This window comes from Suricata suricatta, chromosome 10 (assembly GCF_006229205.1).
Source record: "Suricata suricatta isolate VVHF042 chromosome 10, meerkat_22Aug2017_6uvM2_HiC, whole genome shotgun sequence".
Classification (NCBI taxonomy): domain Eukaryota; kingdom Metazoa; phylum Chordata; class Mammalia; order Carnivora; family Herpestidae; genus Suricata; species Suricata suricatta.
The window spans coordinates 73752547-73769752 of record NC_043709.1 but is presented as its reverse complement, the minus strand read 5'-3'; the positions used below and the strand labels follow the sequence as shown (position 1 = coordinate 73769752).

At 35.8% G+C, this 17206-nt stretch overlaps 1 pseudogene; it reads left to right on the top strand.

Annotated features, from left to right (window-relative positions):
- The first annotated feature begins 11890 nt into the window (after positions 1-11890).
- LOC115305246 lies at positions 11891-12229 on the top strand (annotated as a pseudogene).
- Positions 12230-17206: the final 4977 nt, after the last annotated feature.

Below are 17206 nucleotides of genomic sequence, written 5' to 3'. Positions count from 1 at the left end.
CTGTGCATGTTGCAGCAGTTCATCTCTGATTTGGTAACTTTTTGCCTTCTCCTTATCTTCCTCATTCTGGAAAGGGAGGGACTGAAAAGAAAAAAAAATTTTTTCCCTTGCCAGTGCTGTAAGGTGTGGAAATTGCACTGTGTTTTCAGAAAAAAATAAATATCTGGGCTGGTTAATTAGACCAGCTGATACTATGAGGTTCTTGGGAGTGTTAAACCGGAAACCTGAACGTTATAAGATGTGTCTTGGTAAACAAAGTAATGAAATATTTGAATGGATGCATTCATGTAGAAAAACCCTGTCATAAAGTATTCTGAGGATATTTTTATTTAAAATGACACAAAATTCCTAAGGAGATGAGACTCTCATAACAGAAAAATCTGTGAATGTGTATAACAGAAATTTACTAACGTTTTTTTGTCATAATACTTTCAAATTCAATTATACAAAAATCTGCCATCCTTGTATAGTGTGTGTGTGTGAAAGAGAGAGAGAGAGAGAGAGAGAGAGAGAGAGAATGTACAAGTATGCCCGTGTCTATGGAGAGAGACCTGGGAAAGAAGAAATTCATCAGTTCTTGGTTATTGAGTGCCAGCCACAGGGGCTCCACAGTAGAAAGAAAATCAATTGGAGATGCCCACCGTCAGGGGGGCTAATTCCCTGTGGATTGATTTTGGGTGTGAAGTGATATGAGATGCAGCCTAAGCTTTTAGCATCCAGTATGTGTAGCTTTGCCGCAGGCTTCATAGAGCACCTGTTCCAGCTGACATGAACCAGGGCGCAGGGAACTCTGAGGGTCAGAAGCAGCACAGAGCCTGGAGTAGTGGGTTCTGCCACTCCTTTTCAGTTAAGATTAAACATATGGTAACAGACGTAACAATCTGTCTCTCAAAACTATTAGTCTCTCTACTTTGATGTCAACTATATTCACGGTTGAAATGAATGGAAAGTAGGTCCCAGTTTTCAAGTGCATGCTAAAAGATATTAATAGATCTTATTAAAATTATAATTATAAAAGTTTGGGAAACCCTATATTTAAAAAGGCAAGCAGGGGCTCTTGGGTGGCTCAGTTGGTTAAGTGTCTGACTCGATTTCAGCTCAGGTCATGATCTCACTGACAGTGTGGAGCCTGCTTGGGAGTCTCTCCTTTTCTCTTCCCCTCCCCTGCTCACGCTCTCTGACTCTCTTAAAAACATAGAAAAAGTAAAACTTAAAGCAAAGCAAAACAAAAACAGTTAAAAAGAAGGCAGGAATTTCCATAGCTATTATCATACATAACCAGACTCTAAGGTGGCAGGGAAGAGATTACAGTGCTTTCCATTTTCAGTTGACTATAGAATCGGCAACAAAAGAAGGGAGAGTATAGAGTAATATCAAGCAACTAGCCCTCCATTTCCCTTAAGACAAAAAGCACTTGGTTTGCCTTTCTCTTGGGGAGCAGTTTAAGTGGACTTGGCTAAGGAGGGTTTGGATGGCTGAGCGCAAGAATGTTTTAATACCTTTATAGCTTTGGCATTATTTCTTTTGGCGACTCATTCCACGGTTTATAAAAAAAAATTTAAGTGTCACGTTAAATAAAATGTTTGCTGTAAAAATAATTTTAAAGCATTTTAGAAGGTTAATTTTTTCTGACAGCACCCTAATGAAGTTAATAAATAAACAAAGGTGTGGCACCTGGTGGCTCGGTTGATTGAGCTTCAGACTTCGGCTCAGGCCGTGATCTCACGGTTCCTGAGTTTAACCCCACATCGGACTTGCTGCTGTCAGCCTGTCTGTGCAGAGCCCATTTCAGATCCTCTGTTCCCATCTCTCTGCCCCTCTCCCACTTACTCTCTCCCAAAAATTAAAAAAATTAAAAAAGTAAACAAAGGCAATGTAGTGCAAGATCTGAAATATGAAGGAAAAAGTTGGCCATCAGTGGAATCATTAAGAAAAATGTCAAGGAAAATGATCAGGAATAAACATTAAAATCCCATGTAGGAGAAACGGTTTTTACAATGGCCACTGTTGCACAAATCCAGGGGGCATCATTTATGTAGACTGTCATGTAAGCGGCACTTGCTAAAATTGTGCTACCTGGCAGCTCTGTCACTGCTTGGTGCAGGAACAAACCCGTCCTGTTTAGGAGGCAGGTGCATTTGTGGAAATGAGCACATCCACCTGTCAAACCTGGAGGCCCTTAGGCGCCGCAATCAAAGCCCCAGCAGCCTCTGCTCTGATTCTGGGATCACTAAGAGCTCTTGTGATTATAATTTGACTTCCCAGGAAGCTTCTCACAGAGAAAGAATACGATGGTCAGAGAACTGAGTCTCTGTTCCCCTTGGCAATTGTTTTTCTCAATGTAAATGAAATCGGCATTACCCATTAGTCCACCGTTATCTTTGTTATAGTGAATAAATATCCCCAAGTTTGATCTAGTCTAAGAAACAGATAAGGCCAAATTTTGAGTTTGGAAATTATGAAGATCAAACCCTGGCCTGGTATGAATTTGCAAATATAGTATAATTTTGTAATGCTTCTGAAGGACAGTCAGTGGCTCTAAACTGTCATTGCAGCGGCTCAAACACCTATACATTTGAACTTAAAAAGGCCAAGATCCTGAGTAATAATTAATAGCTACTTTGAAGTAGAATTTGAGAAATAAATATAGTAAAGGAAAGAAAATACCAAGTGCATGTATGAAAATGCTTTTATTTACATAATTTCATTTAAATCTCAAAGAGTTATGAAGTAAGCTAATTTTATCTTCAATTTAGTGAAGAGGGAGTGGGTGTTCAGTGAGGTGCCTAATTGTCTAAGGCCACACAGCAACCAGGAGAAGTCAAAATGGCTCACAGAATCGCTGGGTTCTAACTGCATATGCATACTCTGGTTTCATGTAAGCAAAGTGAATGAAATTGATGAATATGTCTGAAAGGAAAGAGAACTGGAGAATATTCACAAGACCAGGGCTTGCTGAGGAGGATATTAATATAATTAACAAGCTTAGAATATACTAAAGAAAAGCATTAAGTGGTGAACACTCTAATAAAAATAATGTTCTCCATCAAGACATCAACATATAAGGAATGACTAATTTATTTAATGTATATTGTTACAATTTGAGTTAAAGTGTATATTTAGCTACACCTGTGGGCTTATCTATTTCCTTGTAAATAATCCTTTAGTTGCAAATAGCTAAATACATATCCATATAAAAGAATAGAATGAAATTTGTGGATAAGTGAATTTTGGAAACTATGGAACTATGCACATTAAAAGTAGTTGTTTAACAAAAATAAGTTTTATTAGGTGGTTTGAGAAAAGTTCAAAAAATTCTTGAAATTGCATAATTACTTCAAGAGATAGCTAGTCAGGCATATGTTGATTTCCAAGGAAATGTGTGGCATTTTCAATGTCAGAGGATCAGATATAAAGGACTCTACACCAGCTGGGTCTGCGTTGCCATCTGATAATCAGAAACTTGGCAAAAGTGTGTTCACACAGATCACAGTGTGGTTGCTTTTGACTAGAAAAACCACTGTGGTAGTTTTAATTAGAGACATGTCAAGTAATTCAGTGTGAACAGTGGTCCGATGAACTGGAGCTGGTTACAGCCTAAAAAACTCTTTGGCTGTTCACTCCACGTGTGGGAATCTCTTGGCAACATTTCTGTGAGCTGAAAACAATGCATATTTTGTCTGCTGGTCATTAAGTCATGTCCCATTGTGTGTAATGCCATGACTAAATGAAAAAAAAAACCCAGCACAGGTGTGGCAATTAAAAACTAAAAGTGATACCCATTTATTTTTGTCTAGAGAATTACTACATGGGCTGCACTTTTTCCTTTCTTAGCCAAAGAGATGGCATATATAGAGTAACTATTATTTTCTTCCTGTTTATGAATAGTTCATGAATCATAAGCAATACCATACCACCTGCATTTTTCTAGTTTAAAACCATTTTAAAATATGCTTACAGTCAGTTATTGAAATTTCTCTGATCTCTTGATAAAATGCATTATGTGTGTTGTCCACCCCCTTTTTTTGTAGCCAGTTTGTCTAGAAAGTTAAAAAAAAAAAGTTAAATAGCTGATATAAAAGACATGTTTTGAACAAGCCTTGCCCTCAAAGTGAAATTTATAAGCATAGAGAGCATAAAGAATGGTATTTCCCGAGTCTGCAGCATACCTATTGCAAAACCAAATTCACTATTGATCCATACAAGTCCACTTTTAAGAAGACTGAAAATGTCATACAAGTAGACTTTTGAAGATTTATACAGGTTAAATATTTGAAAATACCTGCTCTTGCAAAGATACTTGAAAAATTTCAAGAAATTAAAAAATAAAAGATATCTTCTGCTGTTACAGGGCTGACAATCTAGTAAGGGGATAATACAACTAGTTATAGTTGGGTAACTATACTTTATAAATAACTAGACTGTAAAACAAAGTATGTTACATATGTTAAGGTTGAATATGCTGTGTAGGATCATGGTAATAAAACTATGACTGAATACAATTTCAACAAAAATCCCAGATGAATTATTTGAATCAATTGTCAAGTGGACCCTAAAACTCATATGAAAATGAATGGGACCTGGAAAGGCCAAAACAATCTTTGGAAAAGAAGAAAAAAATGGAAGGATTGACTTTTTATTTTAATACTTACTACAAAGCTACAGTAATCAGGATGGTGTGGTACTGGCATACAGGGAGACATTTGCTCAAAGAAATAGAATTAAGAGTTTAGAAATATACCTTCACATTTATGTTCAATTGGCTTTGATAAAGGTGCCAAGATAATTCAATGGAAAAAGAAAGGTCTTTTCAAAACTCTGTGCTGAGACAACTGAGAGCAACATGCCAAAGAAAGAATTTGAAACCCTACATTGCATGACATGCAAAATTAATCCAAAAGGTATTAGAGACCTGAATGTAGGGGCTAAATCTAGTAGGCTTTTATAGAACTATATAGGCGTCAATCTTTGTGACCCTGGACTAGACAATGGTTGCTTAGATACAAATAACAAAAGATTTAAACTAGAAAACTTGGACATCATCAAACGTAAACACTTGTGCTTCAAAGAACATCATTAAGGAAGTGAAAAGACAATGGAGAGTTGTTATCAAAAGGTGACAAAAGTTAGTACTGATTTCAGTCTCCCTTACAAAGAAGACCAACTGGCAACTATCTGTAAATAAGACACCATTGTGAAATCTCATAACTTAGGGGCATGGCTGAGTACCACGCTGGACCACTGAAACCAAAAAGGACTGCCTTAGAAGGGTCAGAGCAGCTACATTCTGACTGCCTTGCCCCTTCCCCAGAGTAGCATAGCACTGCACCAGGAGGGTCCTCCTGGGCCAACTTTTCCTCCCGTGAAGAAATGAGAACCCAAGGTGCACGTTCAGATCCTTCCAAAATTCAGACACTTCCCACTCAAAAGAATGAAACATGTATCTTATCTTGCAACATTCATAAAAATGAACTCAAAATGGATGAAAGACTTAAATGTAAGATCTTAAACCATAAAGCTCTTAGAAGAAAACATAGAAAAAAGTCTCCTTAACCACTAACTTGTCAATATTTCATGGCTATGACACCAAAAGCATTAGCAACAAAAGCAAAAATGAACAAGCCTCAAATTAAAAGCCTTCAGCATAGCAAAAGAAATAACATGAAAAAGCAACCTATAGAATGGAAGAAAATATTTACAAATCACATATTTCATAAGGGATTAATATCCAACTATATATATATTTATTATATACATACATATATGTCTCATATATATATATGAACTCATATGACTAAAGAGCAAAAGAAGCAAATAATCTTAGTAGGAAGTAGGCAAAAGTTTATCGTACCATTATTCATCATAGCCAAGATACAGAAACAACTGAAGTGTCTGACAATGGACACATGAATGGATAAATAAGATGTGGTATGTATAAATATAATGGAATACTATTCAGCTATGAAAAAAGAAAGTTTTGCATTTGCAACAACATGGATGGACATTATGCTAAGTGAGATAACAGAGAAATACAAATATTGTATATTGTCTCCTATATGTAGAATGTAAAAAAATGTAAATGTGGACAGCTAAATTGTAGTTACTAGGGCCTGGAGGATGGGAGGATGAGTGAAATGTTTAAGGGTACATACTTGCAACTGGTAGGTAAATCATTCCAGAAAACCTAATACACAGAATAGTGTTTTTAGACAGCAAAACAATATTATAGATATTAAACTTGCTAAGAGAGTAAATCCCAATTGTTTCTAACAGAGGAAATGGTAATAATGTGATGTGATAGAGGTGTGTTAGCTAACACTACAATGACAATCATATTGCAATATAAATATATCAAATCAATATGCTGTATACTTTAAACTTACACAATGTTGTATGCCAAATATATATCAAAGATAAGAAGTAAAGAAGCAAGGAAAGAAGGGAAGGAAGGTAGGAATGAGGGAAGAAAGGAAGGAAGGAAGGGAAAAAAGGAGAGACAAAACTATTATGTTGTCTTGTAATGTAATAATCTTTCTAGAAAATTAAGGAGAGCCAATTAAAGAAATAATTAGAAATATCAATACAAAGATTCCAACTTAAAGTGGTACAAAACTAATAGCTGTATTATATAGCAACTGAAGCAAGCTAGAACATATAATGGAATACAAAATATTCCATTCTTCATAATCTCCAAATAGTTAAACATCTAGAAATTGACTCACAAGAAAATATGAATTAAGTGTAAAATCTTACCAGAGTGTGAAAAACACTTGATTTCCTGGATAGAAAGACTGACCAGTAAAAATATGAACTCTTCTCAGTGATTGGGTTGGTTTAATGCAATATCAAACATACTTCTAATGACTTTTTTTTTTTTTGCAATGTAAGTGTTTTAAAGTTCATTGGAAAGAATAATTTGCTGATAATATAAAAATAATTTCTACTGGGGCACCTGGGTAGATCAGTCAGTTAAGTGTTTGACATTAGCAGAGGTCATGATCTCATGATTCTTAAGTTCGAGCCCTGTCAGGCTCTGCACTGACAAACCTGGAGCCAGCTTCAGATTTTCTGCTTCAGATTCTCAATCTCTCTCTCTCTCTCTTTGTATCTTTCTCTCTCTCTCTCTCTCTCTCTGGTCCTCCTCCGCTTGTGCTCTCTCCCTCAAAATTGAATAAAATAAATGTTTTAAAAAATTAGAATTTCTATTGAGAAATTTGACAGATGAACACAGGGGGAAAAAACATAATAAAAGATAAAAACAAAGAGGGAGGCAAACCATAAGAGATTCTTAAATATAAAGAACAAACTGAGGGTTGATGGGGGTGATGGGGTGGGGGATGGGCTAAATGGGTGATGGGCATTAAGGAGGGCATCTTTGGGTGTCATGTGTGAGAGATGAACCACTGGGCTCTCCACCAGAAGACGACACTATGCGTATGTTAACTAAAGAACTAAGAATAATGGTAATAATAATAATTCCTATCAGGAAGAGATATTAAAGGACACTAAAAATAATAAAATGTCATTTTATAATATTTTAAATATTTCTGTAATAAGAATAAAGAATTATATTAATGAGTCAAATTGGAAAGCCTCCAAATAAATCTTAGAATGTAAGAGATTTTACATTCTGATTTCTGTAAAGATGACATTTCAAAGAAGTATAATAATTAAGTAAATAATACCTGTCAATTTACTCATTAAATTTTAAAAACTGAGAAAAATAAGTCAACATTGTGGATGCACCATTATTTTATAAACTGCTAGAAGGAAAAAAAAGTTGATAAAATTAAAAAAAAGATTTCCTATCACATGGACTTGTTACTCTTGTTACCAGGACAAACTTGGCCAACTACCTGTTTTTGTAAGAAAAAAAACAATTATTGAACCCAGCCATATCCATTCATTTACATATTGGCCAAGCTACCTTTGCACTATGATGTCCATACTGAATACATATGGCAGAACCTGTTGGTACACAAAGACAAAAAAGTCTGTAAATCTTTACAGGAAAGTTTGTTGACTCCTTTTCTACAGGTTTTGAGTTATTTTAGACTTGCTTAGGCATAGACTTTTAATTATATACCCCTTGTGTCTGTGAATATAAAAATTGAGTAGAGATGCAAAAAACAGTTCAGATAGGAATAAACCTTCTTCCCAAAGTCTAGCTCTTTTAATTCCACTTTTTACTCAGGGTTATTCGTATCCATGTGTTTTTTTCTTTTCATACATTAGTATCCTCTGTTCAATCTATAACTTTAGTGATATGGCATTTCTTAAAAGCACGTTCTAACTTGTGTTTCTCATGTTTTCTTCCAAACCTTTGACTTTCGTCCTCAAGGGTGATTTTGACATTGTCTTGATATTATCAGACAAAACCAGATAAGACTGCAGTCTGGCAATGATGGTAAGAATGCCAAGAATTCTGCTTTCAGAGATGTTAAAATTTGAGAGTTGTATATCTTAGGATTAATGAGAGACAGTTGATACTTTCCTCACATCATCTCAGAATAAAGTCTAGGTGAGGTGAAGAGTTAAATGTAATAATGAAAACATAAAAGATATAGAGGAAACAGAGTTGAGGATGTATATAATCTGGCAGCAAATGCATCTTTTCTAAAAATAGTTGCACAAGAAGAAACCATGATGGAAAACATTGACAAACTTACCTGCCTTGTGGCCTTGGGCTGGAATTTTTACCTGTGCCTCACTCTTCCTATGTTTAAGAGAAGGACAATAATATTGTGTACCTCATAGAGTGTTTTGAGAATTAAATTAGTTGATATGCATAATGCTTTTAAAATAATGCTTGGTACCTAATAAGTGCTGTATAAAATGAAGATATTTTTAGCATTTGACAAATGAAAGTGGGAGACTAGTGTTTAAAAAAAATTTACCATATACATCTCTGTTCTGTGTAGATTTTCTCCTCTCCACCTCCCCCACCACCTGAGTATGTACATGTGACTCTGTCTTAAATAAAGATGCCTTCATTCTTTGGGTTCAATCACATTTTAGGGACACAGATCAAGGGAGACTACTAAATACTGAAAACAAACCATGGACTGAAGGGGGAGGGGGAGGAAGGGAGGGGGTGATGGTCATGGTGGGGGGCACTTGTGGGGAGAAGAACTGGGTGTCATATGGAAACCAATTTGACAATAAACTATTAAAAATTATAAACCAAAAAAAATTACAGTGAATTATATATTGCAAAACCCAAAAGACATCAACTGGTCCATGCTTAACATATTCTGTTAATCTCTCTTCATTTAAAAACCCAAATAATATTAGATATCCTTACATTGCTTTCACTGTTTACTTGAATGCAAAAAATTATTTCTGGATTCTTGTTTCTTATTCATATTTGGAGTGACTGAAGGCTCAAGGAAGTGTGATGTGCTGTGTAGGTCTGTGTTATTTGAATGTGTATGGGCATATGTAGATTCAGACAGGACTATAACTAAGCTGCTTCTCATGCAACTGCAGAAATTGTCTTAATCCCTTTCTTAGATATTTGACACAGTGGAGGAGCAGAGGTTGTGACTGATAATAAAATCCACTCACAGCTTTCACAGGTATTAATCCCATTATATTATGCAAAGTGCCCATCTAGGCAATCCTATTAGAAAGTAAACAAATTCTCTCTCTAAACAGATCTAAACAAAGGCATGAAATTTACATATTTTGCTCATGATTCTCAATGCAAACATGCAACTAAGTTAACAGGAGGAGAAATGTGTTTTGGCAAACATTACCTAGAAAAAATAATTATAATATTTTCTATTCCCATTAGTAGTGAAAAGTTTTCATGTTCTAGTCTAAAGATAATTTTAGTTTTTGTATGGGGGGATTCTGTAAGAATCTATTCTGACACCATACATTTAAACAAAAATAAATAAAAGTACCTTAGAATGGAATAAAAGATATTACAAATATAAAAAAACTGAAACTATGTATGACATATTTAATAATGTCTTCTGATTGCACCTTATTATAGTGTTTAAAATTATTTAATTATTTTATAATTGTTATATTTTAATTATTAAAAAGATAATTATGATTATCTTTTATACATGAAGAGATCATAGAGTGAAAGAATGAACATCACATCTACGACAAGATGAACATATAAATCTAGAGTATTTGGAAAAAAGAAACAAATAGTCTAATAAATTATTTGAAAAGATATGTATCCATCCTAGTAATTGGAGAAATGAAGCTTAAAATGCGATGCTATACTTCATCTATTATATTTGTAAAGATTACAAATAGCAATAGTTTCCAATATGGCATTAAATTCATAATTTCATACACTATTATTGGTATTCTTTCCAATTGGTGTCCTATTCTTTAGGCCTTCTTCTATCAACAACTTTAAAACTACAAACATACTTTAACTAAATAATTCCATATCTGGAAACATACCTTTGAAAAGTAATAGGAGAATTGAACACTCTGTGCATACAAGAAAATTTATTTCAGCATTATCTGTAATGCTGAATTATTTGAGATAAACTAAATTTCTCCAAATAGGGACTTGTTAACATGTGTCACATATTCTGAGTACTCTGCTCCTTTTCTTCTAAGGGGGCTTAAGCTCCAGGAATGGGATTGGGCAAACTCAAAGGAATCTAAAATAACTGCCAAGATACCTAAAATCACATTCATAACGCTATTATAATCACATTTCTCGGTCTGGCCCAGGCTGATAGACTTCTTCTCTCACAGTAATTTCCTTCAGTTTAGAATTATCCTCTTTTCTTTTTTTTATTAATATAATTTATTGTCAAATTGGTTTCCATACAACAGCCAGTACTCCTCCCAACAAGTGCCTCCTCAGTGCCCATCACCCACTTTCCCCTCTCTCCCACCTCCCAGTTTGTTCCTCAGTTTGTTCCCAGTATTTAAGAGTCTGTTATGGTTTGCCTCCCTCCCTCTCTGTTAATTCTTTTTCCCCTTCCGCTTCCCCAGGGTCTTCTAAGTTTCTCAAGATCCACATATGAGTGAAAGCATATGGTATCTGTCTTTCTCTGACTGACTTATTTCACTTAGCATGAAATAGGTTCCATCGGTATTGCTACCAATGGCCAGATTTCATTCTGTCTCATTGCCAAGTAGTATTCCATTGTATATATAGAATTATCCCCTTTTCCACATTGCATTCTTTGACAATTTAAAATAGATAAATAAAAATAAATAAGTATAATATATATTATTATACAATTTAAAATAAGTATAAATAATATAATTCCCAGGGGATCAGAAGACTGCACACATGAGTAGGGATATGTACTTGCCAGGAAAGACCTATGAGAATCTTAATTACTTGCTTCTGATTAAACATAAGGTCCTGTGGAAGCTGGACGTGAAGACCTGAGCATTTGCAGTATACTTTAGCACACACACAGAATTTTTCAACAAAGGTCAGAAACTGATTTGTTGAAAGAATGTAAGGAAAGCATCAACAATTATGAGCTGACCAATAAGCTACCTGAAAAGAGACTTCATCAACATCATCAAATTGTCAAAAGCCAAGGACAAAGACAGAACTTTACAGCAGCAAGATGGAAAGGGTTTACAATGTACTCCAGATTCTCAAGGCGATTGAGAGTTGAATTCTCATCAGAAACCAGGGAGAGCAGAAGGCAGTAAGACGACATTCAACAATTAAAGAATTCTATATCCAGCAAAACCATTCTTCAAAAAGGAAAAAGAGAACAGAAGTGCCTAGTTGAAACAGGGAGAGGTGATCCTGATATTGGCCTGAGCTCCAGCAGGGACCAACCGCATCCGGGCCTCACCCCACTAAAGGACAAGGCTCTGGCATCCCAATAGCACTTCCTGGCCCTCTTCCCTGGTGTTTACAAAGCATCCCTCCAACTTCAACATGATCAAGGAAGAGCATGATCTTTCTGGAATGGGGGCACCCCAACGCTCAGCTCCCATGACGACCACCATGATCAACATCCAGCCTGAGCCGTCCATGCCTGACCACATCATCTGGTCCCTGTTCAACACAATCTACATGAACTGGTGCTGCCTGGGCATCGTGACATTTGCCTACTCTGTGAAGTCCAGGGACCGGAAGATGGTGGGTGATGTCACTGGGGCCCAGACTTATGCCTCCACCGCCAAGTGCCTAAACATCTGGGCCCTGGTCTTGGGCCTCCTTATGATCATTATGCTCATCATTCTTCAACTCACTGGCATCCTGGCCAAAACCTAATAGGATAACAGCGAACAAAGAGGTTAGCTGCATATGGCCAAGGGCCACGTCCTCCACCATCCACTGCTGGCCATGCTTCCCATGCTACCCGGTTGTTGGTCCGTCCCTCAGCACCCACCCCTTTACCGTGTGTTTAAACAGACTTACCTGACCACAACTGAATGCAATAAAGTACACTTGTGTGTGAAAAAAAAAAAAGGAAAAAGAATCAAGACTTCTGAGATAAGCAAAAGCCTTAGAGAGTTTCACTGTAGATCTGTTCTACAAAAAATGGTAAAAGTGAGTCTTTCAGGCTGAAATGAAGGGACACTAGACAGGAACTCGCATCCACACAAAGAAATAAAGAACACCAGTAATGAAACTATGAAGTTAAATATAAACACACTATAAATGTGTACTCTCTTTTTAACTCATCTCCTATCTGATTTAAAAGAGTACTGCATAAGAGAACCCTCAAGTTCACATGGAACCACAAACAACCTCAAGTAGCCAGAACAATTTTGAGAAAGAACAAAGCTGAAGGTGTCACACATCCTGATTTCAAAAACATATTTTAAAAACCACTGCAATTAAAAGAGTAGGGATCTGGGATAAAGATAGACACACAGACCACTAGAACAGAATAGAAACCTCAGAAACACTGCTGTTCATATATGGCCAACTGATTTCCGATGAGGGCACCACAATATACATGGTGAAAGGATAATCTCTTCAACAAATGGTGTTGGGAAAACTAGTTATCCACATGCAAAAGAATGAAATTGGACTCTTATCTTTTTGTTTTTGATGTTATTTAGTTTTGAGATAGTGAGCGCCAGGGGCAGAGACAGAGAAAAGGAGATAGGTTTCGAAGCAGGCTCAGTGCTGACAGCAGCGACCTGCTGTGGGACTCAAACTCAGAAACTGTGAGATCATAACCTGAGCTGAAGTCAGACATTCAACCAACTGAGCCACGCAGGTGCCCCCAAATTGGACTGTATCTTAGACCAAACAACAACAACAAAAAACTCAAAATGCATTAAAGACTTATATACAGCACCTGAAACAATAAGACTGCTAGTAAAAACAAAGGAAAAGCTTTATAACATTGATTTGGGTAGTGATTTCTTGGATAGGACACCAAAAGCACAGCCAACAAAAGCAAAACGAGAAAAGTGGGACTACATCAAACTAACAAGCTTCTGCAAAGGAAAAGAAACAATCAACAGAGTGAAAAGACAGCCTAAGGAATGAGAGAAAGTAATTGCAAACCATATATCTGATAAGGGGCTAATTTACAAAATATGTAAGGAACTTCTATAACTCAACAGCATTATCATCATATAACAATACAATATAGTTCATATTGTCATATAACAACAATATTGTTCAATTCACAAGCGGACAAAAGATTGAAATAGACATTTCTCCAAAATAGACAGACAAATCGCTAGCAGGTATTTAAAAAGTTGTTTGATGTCACTAAGCAGGAAAATATAATCTCACACCTGTTAGAATGACTATTATGAGAAGACGAGAGGCAAGCGTTGGCAAAGATATGGAGAAGTTGGAATCCTTGTATATGGTTGGTGAGAATGTAAAATAGTGCGGCTGCTATATTAAACAGTATGGTGGCTCCTGAAAAAACTAAAAATAGAACTACCATATGACCCTGCAATCCCACTTCCGGGAATGTATCCAATGGAACTGAAATTCAGAACTTGAAGTAATATTAGTATTCCTATGTTCATTGCAGCACTACTCTCTATATAAGACGTGAAACAGCTTAAATGTCCACCAATGGATGAATAGATAAAGAAAATGTGGCATATACATACAATGAGATATCAGTCCATTTTAAAAAATAAGGAAATCCTGTAGCATAAGATAACACCGATGAACTTTGAGGACATTATGCTACGTAAAATAACTCAGAAGGGTAGGACTAATATTTCACGGTTCCACCTATAGGAGATATTTCAAACAAAGCATAGAAGCATAGAATAAGTGGTGGTTGCCAGGAGCTTGGGGGATGGGGAAACGGAGAGTCACTATTCAAAGTTTCAGCTGTGCAAGTTACATGAGTTCTATATGTCTGCTGTACAACACAGTGCCTGTAACAACACTGTATAATTCACTTAAAAACCTAAGAGTGTCACCAAACACAAAAATAAAATAAAAAGAAAAAAAAATTGGCCCTGTGTATGTTCATTGTAGGTACCATTTTAACTGTCCCTAATTATCTATCTATCTATCATCTATCTATTTATCTATCTACCTATCATCTATTATTATTTTAATTCAGAAAAATATTGAATTATATTTAAACTTTCATTTTCTTTTCTCACATTTATTCCTCAAACTAGAACTGCCTAATTTCCCTCATCACCCTTCCAACAAAAAATGAACAAAAACCCCTCCCAACCAAAAATAATCTACACACAATTTTTTTCCTATCTTAAACTTTCAGCAGCATAGGACAGATTGATTCTTATCTTCTAGAAAAATCCCATTTTGCTTTTAATTCATTGGCTTCACATATTTAAGTTTATTTTTCACTTCTATAACAGTTTTTTGTTGCTGTTGATTATTTTGTGAGTTACACATTTTCTGCCTCTGTTTTAGCAATATTTCCCCAAAGATTTGTCATTGGTCCAAGCCTAAGTTCCTCAAATAATTTAATGAACTCTCATCCTTTTGGTAACATCCTTTTGGATACATCCCTTTAGTTACAACTGATGATAGACTTGTTAAGAGTTCAGGCTCTGACGGGGCACCTTGGTGGCTCAGTCAGCTGAGCATCACACTCTTCATCGGCACAGGTCCTGAACCCAGAATTTTGGATCAGGAGCCTTCTTGGGATTTTCTCCCTCTCTCTCTCTCTCTCTCTCTCTCTCTCTCTCTCTCTCTCTCTCAAAGAAAAAAGTTCATACTCTGGAACAAGATTTTTTTGTGGCAAATTCCGACTCTAAGCAATTTTCTTAATTTTCCATGCCTCAACTTCCTTTTCTGTATAAGAGGAAATATAAAGTACCTATTTCAGGTTTGCTGTGAGGATTAGATACATATATGCAAATTGTTTAGAGAAGAGTGATACACAATAAAGCACTGTAAATATCATATCTTATTGGTACTAGTACCATTATGCTTCTAAAATTCATATATATATCTCTATCTCAAATTCTGTCTTGAGATTTTTTTCTTTTGTATCACTCTACAAATATAGTCTTTATACTAAAAAACATTTAAAATGCAATGTGAATTTCAAAAGAATAATTTACCTCATCATTTAATACTTATGTGATTTTATGGTACATATTTTCGGTCACAAGTTAGAAATCAATAACCTTACTTTTAATTAATTAATTAATTTATTTATTAATTTATATCCAAGTTTGTTAGCATATAGTGCAACAATAATTTCAGGAGTAGATTCCTTAATGCCCCTTACCCCGTTAGCCCATCCCCCCTCCCACAACCCTTCCAGTAACCCTCTGTTTGTTCTCCATATTTAAGTCTCTTATGTTTTTGTTCCCCTCCCTGTTTTTATATTATTTTGCTTCCCTTCCCTTAGATTCATCTATTTTGTATCTTAAAGTCCTCCTATGAGTGAAGTCATATGATATTTGTCTTTCTCTGACTGACTAATTTCGCTTAGCATGATATCCTCTAGTTCCATCCATGTAGTTGCAAATGGTGAGATTTCATTCTTTTTGATTGCTGAGTAATACTCCATTGTGTGTGTGTGTGTGTGTGTGTGTGTGTGTGTGTGTGTGTCACATTTTCAATGGACATTTCGACTTTTTCCCTACTGTGGCTATTGTTGATAGTGTTGCTATAAACATTGGGGTGCATGTGTCCCTTCAAAACAGCATACCTGCATCCCTTCGATAAATGCCTAGTAGTACAATTACTGGGTCATAGGGCAGTTCTATTTTTAATTTTTTGATGAATTTCCATACTGTTTTCCAGAGTGGCTGCCCTAGTTCGCATTCCCACCAGCAGCGCAAAAGAGATCCTCTTTGTCCGCATCTTTGCCAGCATCTGTTGTTACCTGAGTTGTTAATGTAATAACCTTACTTTTGAATGAGTGGACAGTTTTCTTTTAAATGGCATGTTTTAATTAATTTTCTATAGTTGAACATTTATATTATTTACAGAATATTTCTGCGGTAATAAATTATTTATTAGAAAAGCATTTATTATAAATTCATGGTTTTAAAAATGGTAGACTAGAGTGCTATTCAGTTGCTTACAGTACAAGCATGCAGTTCCCAATTTAAAAGAGTGGGCTGTAAAACATGAATGTTGTAACAGCCTTTCAAATATAGCAGATTCCTTGCAAGCACAGTCCCTGTCTTCAGAGATAAACTGGTTAATTAGGTAGGTAGAGAAATACAAAAAGTATATTTAATAAAACTTTTTGAATCTTCTTTTTGAGAGTTTCAAAGGCTGGCAGAGGCCTGCAGTATTGGACTAAGCCAGGTCTCACAAGGCAGACACTGATATTTTTAGGTTAGAAGCCTATTCTGACACATTCCTTAGAAAATATAAAGCAGATACTTAGCTAAATTGCCCTGGGTGACTGCAGAAGTCCCAAAGGCATGACAAGATAGCAGTAAGGTTTTATAGCTTCTAGGTATGGTCATTAAGCTAATTCCCAAGTAATATAATTACTTCTCTTTATAGATTGACTACTTGCGAGGCATCATTTGGTGCTAGAGATTGAAACATAAATATAACATAGATTCTGATGTTGCATGGCTTGTGATTGAGCAGAAAACAGGGACATTTAAACATCCTAAGTGTGGAGACACCAAAGAGCATCATAGGAGAAGAGTACTACCATGACTGAAAGCTTCCCACACACAACATGCGCTGTCTTAAAAAAAAAATAAATAGGAGTTTCCAACTACAAAAGTAGAGAAACGGCATTTCTGACAATACGAATAGTATGCACAAAAGCACAGTGGAATGTTGTGATATATTTGGTAAGAG